Source organism: Xylocopa sonorina, unplaced genomic scaffold, assembly GCF_050948175.1.
Source record: "Xylocopa sonorina isolate GNS202 unplaced genomic scaffold, iyXylSono1_principal scaffold0278, whole genome shotgun sequence".
Classification (NCBI taxonomy): domain Eukaryota; kingdom Metazoa; phylum Arthropoda; class Insecta; order Hymenoptera; family Apidae; genus Xylocopa; species Xylocopa sonorina.
Window position 1 is genome coordinate 408,575 of NW_027490349.1, and position 6,152 is coordinate 414,726.

Here is a 6,152-nt window from a genome sequence, read left to right on the forward strand (position 1 = left end):
TGCTACTTAAATCGCGATATCGAACCCCATTTATATGTTTCGTGATAAGATATAATATTCATTGCGAAGTGTCATGTATACCTGGCATTCTCTTCTAAAGAATGTAAATGCGACGTTTCCATCCTTGGGAATATCGTTTGCAGATGTCTACGTATCGTAGCAAAAGAGTCCTAATGCTTCTTAAAACGAGATGTCGCATTTCATTTCTATGTTTCGTGATAAGATATAATATTCATTGCGAAATGTCATGTATACCTCGTATTCACTCCAAACGAATGTAAATGCGACACTTCCTTGCTAGGAAATAGCGTATTCAGATGTCTACGTATCGTAGCAACAGAGTTCTAATGCTGCTTAAGTCGCGATATCGCATCTCATTTCTATGTTTCGTGATAAGATGTAATATTCTTTGCGAAGTGTCATGTACACCTCGTATTCACTTCAAAAGAATATAAATGCGACACTTCCATGCTAGGAAGTAGAGTCCGCAGATGTCTACGTATCGTAGCAATAGATTTCTAATGCTGCTTAAATCGCGATATCGCATCTCATTTATATGTTTCGTGATAAGATGTTAGATTCATTGCCAAGTGTCGTGTATACCTCGTATTCACTTCAAAAGAATGTAAGTGCCACACTTCCATGCTAGGAAATAGCGTTTGCAGATGCCTACATATCGTAGCAATAGAATTCTAATGCTACTTAAATCGCGATATCGCATCTCATTTCTATGTTTCGTGATAAGTTATAATATCCATTCCGAAGTGTCATGTATACCTCGAATTCACATTAAAAGAATGTAAATGCGACACTTCCATCCTAGGAAATAGCGTTTGCAGATGTCTACGTATCGTAGCAATAGAGTTCTAATGTTTCTCAAAACGCGATATCGCATCTCTTTTCTATGCTTCATGATAAGATATAATATTGATTGCGAAGCGTCATGTATACATCGTATTTACTCCAAACGAATGTAAATGCGACATTTCCTTGCTAGGAAATAGCGTATTCAGATGTCTACGTATCGTAGCAATAGAGTTCTAATGCTACTTAAATCGCGATATCGCATCCCATTTCTATGTTTCGTGATAAGATATAATATTCATTGCGAAGTGTCATGCATACCTCGCATTCACTTCAAAAGAATGTAAATGCGACTATTCCTTGCTACGAAATAGCGTTTGCAGATGCCTACGTATTGTAGCAATACAATTCTAATGCTTCTTAGATTGCGATATCGCATCTCATATCTATGCTTCGTGACAAGTTATAACATTCATTCCGAAGTGACATGTATACCTCGTATTCACTTCAGAAGAATGTAAATGCGACTATTCCTTGCTAGAAAATAGCGTTTGCACATGCCTACGTATTGTAGCAATAGAATTCTAGTACTTCTTAGATCGCGATATCGCATCTCATATCTATGTTTCGTGATAAGATATAATATTCACTGCGAAGTGTCATGTATAGATCGTATTCACTTCAAATGGATGTAAATGCGACACTTCCTTGTTGGGAAGTAACGTTTGCAGATGTCTACGTATCGTAGCAATAGAGTTCTAATGCTACTTAAATCGCGATATCGCTTCCCATTTCTATGTTTCGTGAAAAGATATAATATTCATTGCGAAGTGTCATGCATACCTCGCATTCACTTCAAAAGAATGTAAATGCGACTATTCCTTGCTAGGAAATAGCGTTTGCAGATGCCTACGTGTTGTAGCAATACAATTCTATTGCTTCTTAGATTGCGATATCGCATCTCATTGCTATGCTTCTTGACAAGTTACAATATTCATTCCGACGTGTCATCTATACCTCGAATTCACTTCAAAAGAATGTAAATGCGACACTTACATCCTAGGAAATAGCGTTTGCAGGTGTCTACGTATCGTAGCAATAGAGTTCTAATGCTACTTAAATCGCGATATCGCATCTCATTTATATGTTTCGTGATAAGATATAATATTCATTCCGAAGTGTCATGTATACGTCGAATTCACTTCAACAGAATGTAAATGCGACACTTCCATCCTAGGAAATAGCGTTTGCAGATGTCTACGTATCGTAGCAATAGATTTCTAATGCTTCTCAAAACGCGATATCGCATCTCTTTTCTATGCTTCATGATAAGATATAATATTGATTGCGAAGCGTCATGTATACATCGTATTTACTCCAAACGAATGTAAATGCGACATTTCCTTGCTAGGAAATAGCGTATTCAGATGTCTACGTATCGTAGCAATAGAGTTCTAATGCTACTTAAATCGCGATATCGCTTCCCATTTCTATGTTTCGTGAAAAGATATAATATTCATTGCGAAGAGTCATGCATACCTCGCATTCACTTCAAAAGAATGTAAATGCGACTATTCCTTGCTAGGAAATAGCGTTTGCAGATGCCTACGTGTTGTAGCAATACAATTCTATTGCTTCTTAGATTGCGATATCGCATCTCATTGCTATGCTTCTTGACAAGTTACAATATTCATTCCGACGTGTCATCTATACCTCGAATTCACTTCAAAAGAATGTAAATGCGACACTTACATCCTAGGAAATAGCGTTTGCAGGTGTCTACGTATCGTAGCAATAGAGTTCTAATGCTACTTAAATCGCGATATCGCATCTCATTTATATGTTTCGTGATAAGATATAATATTCATTCCGAAGTGTCATGTATACGTCGAATTCACTTCAACAGAATGTAAATGCGACACTTCCATCCTAGGAAATAGCGTTTGCAGATGTCTACGTATCGTAGCAATAGATTTCTAATGCTTCTCAAAACGCGATATCGCATCTCTTTTCTATGCTTCATGATAAGATATAATATTGATTGCGAAGCGTCATGTATACATCGTATTTACTCCAAACGAATGTAAATGCGACATTTCCTTGCTAGGAAATAGCGTATTCAGATGTCTACGTATCGTAGCAATAGAGTTCTAATGCTACTTAAATCGCGATATCGCTTCCCATTTCTATGTTTCGTGATAAGATATAATATTCATTGCCAAGTGTCATGCATACCTCGCATTCACTTCAAAAGAATGTAAATGCGACTATTCCTTGCTAGGAAATAGCGTTTGCAGATGCCTACGTGTTGTAGCAATACAATTCTATTGCTTCTTAGATTGCGATATCGCATCTCATTGCTATGCTTCTTGACAAGTTACAATATTCATTCCGACGTGTCATCTATACCTCGAATTCACTTCAAAAGAATGTAAATGCGACACTTACATCCTAGGAAATAGCGTTTGCATGTGTCTACGTATCGTAGCAATAGAGTTCTAATGCTACTTAAATCGCGATATCGCATCTCATTTATATGTTTCGTGATAAGATATTATATTCATTCCGAAGTGTCATGTATACGTCGAATTCACTTCAACAGAATGTAAATGCGACACTTCCATCCTAGGAAATAGCGTTTGCAGATGTCTACGTATCGTAGCAATAGATTTCTAATGCTTCTCAAAACGCGATATCGCATCTCATTTCTTTGCTTCATGATAAGATGTAATATTGATTGCGAAGCATCATGTATACCTCGTATTCACTCCAAACGAATGTAAATGCGACATTTCCATGCTAGGAAATAGCGTATTGGGATGTCTACGTATCGTAGCAATAGAGTTCTAATGCTACTTAAATCGCGATATCGCATCCCATTTCTATGTTTCGTGATAAGATATAATATTCATTGCGAAGTGTCATGCATACCTCGCATTCACTTCAAAAGAATGTAAATGCGACTATTCCTTGCTACGAAATAGCGTTTGCAGATGCCTACGTATTGTAGCAATACAATTCTAATGCTTCTTAGATTGCGATATCGCATCTCATATCTATGCTTCGTGACAAGTTATAATATTCATTCCGAAGTGACATGTATACCTCGTATTCACTTCAGAAGAATGTAAATGCGACTATTCCTTGCTAGAAAATAGCGTTTGCACATGCATACGTATTGTAGCAATAGAATTCTAGTACTTCTTAGATCGCGATATCGCATCTCATATCTATGTTTCGTGATAAGATATAATATTCACTGCGAAGTGTCATGTATAGATCGTATTCACTTCAAATGGATGTAAATGCGACACTTCCTTGTTGGGAAGTAACGTTTGCAGATGTCTACGTATCGTAGCAATAGAGTTCTAATGCTACTTAAATCGCGATATCGCTTCCCATTTCTATGTTTCGTGATAAGATATAATATTCATTGCGAAGTGTCATGCATACCTCGCATTCACTTCAAAAGAATGTAAATGCGACTATTCCTTGCTAGGAAATAGCGTTTGCAGATGCCTACGTGTTGTAGCAATACAATTCTATTGCTTCTTATATTGCGATATCGCATCTCATTGCTATGCTTCTTGACAAGTTACAATATTCATTCCGACGTGTCATCTATACCTCGAATTCACTTCAAAAGAATGTAAATGCGACACTTACATCCTAGGAAATAGCGTTTGCAGGTGTCTACGTATCGTAGCAATAGATTTCTAATGCTTCTCAAAACGCGATATCGCATCTCATTTCTTTGCTTCATGATAAGATGTAATATTGATTGCGAAGCATCATGTATACCTCGTATTCACTCCAAACGAATGTAAGTGCGACATTTCCATGCTAGGAAATAGCGTATTGGGATGTCTACGTATCGTAGCAATAGAGTTCTAATGCTACTTAAATCGCGATATCGCATCCCATTTCTATGTTTCGTGATAAGATATAATATTCATTGCGAAGTGTCATGCATACCTCGCATTCACTACAAAAGAATGTAAATGCGACTCTTGCTTGCTAGGAAATAGCGTTCGCAGATGTCTACGTATCGCACCAATAGAGTTCTAATGCATCTTAGAACGAGATGTCGCACTTCATTTCTATGTTTCATGACAAGATATAATGTTCACTGCGAAGTGTCACTTATTCCTCCTATTCGCTTCAAATGAATGTATACGCGACACTACCTTGCCAGGAAATAGCGTTCGCAGATGTCTACGTATCGAAGCAATAGAGTTCTAATGCTGGATAAAACGCGATATCGCATCTCACTACTATGTTTCATGACAAAATATAATGTTCATTGCGAAGAGCCATGTATTTCTCGCATTCACTTCAAAAGAATGTAAATGCGACACTTCCTTGCTAGGAAATAGCATTTGCAGAAGTCTACGTATCGAGGCAATAGTGCTCTAATGCTTCTTAAAACGCGATATCGCATCTCACTTCTATGTATCATGATAAGGTATAATATTCAGCGCGAAGTGTCATGTGTGCCTCGAATTCACTTCAGAACAATGTAAATGCGGCACTTCCTAGCTAGGAAGTAGCGTCTCCAGATATCTACGTATCGTTGCAATAGAGTTCTGATACTGCTTAAAACGCGATATCGCATCTGATTTCTATGTTTCATGATAGAATATATTATCCATTGCGTTGTGTCATGTATACATCGTTTTCACTTCAAATGAATGTAAATGCGACACCTCCTTGCTAGGAAATAGCGTTTGCAGATGTCTATGTATCAAAGCAATAGAGTTCTAAACCTTGTTAAAACACGATATCGCATCACATTTCTATGTTTCATGATAAGATCCATTATTCATTGCGAAGTGTCACTTATACCTCGTATTCACTTCAAATGAATGTAAATGCGACACTTCCTTGCTAGCAAATAGCGTCCCCAGATATCTACGTATCGTAGCAATAGAGTCCTAAAACTTCTTAAAACACGATATCGCATCTCATTTCTATGTTTCGTGATAAGTTATAATATTCATTCCGAAGTGACATGTATACCTCGTATTCTCTTCAAAAGAATGTAAATGCGACACTTCCATGCTAGGATATAGCGTTTGCAGAATGTCTAAGTGTCGTAGCAATAGGGTCCTAATCCTTCTTAAGACGCGATATCGCAACTCACTCCTATGTTTCATGATAAGATATAGTATTCATTGCGAAGTGTTATGCATACCTCGTTTACACATCATAAGAATGTAAATGCCATATTTCCTTCCTAGGAAATAGCGTTTCCAGATTGCTACGTATCGAAGCAATACAGTTCTAATGCTCCTTTAATCGCGATATCGCATCTCAATTCTATGTTGCATGATAAGTTATAATATTCA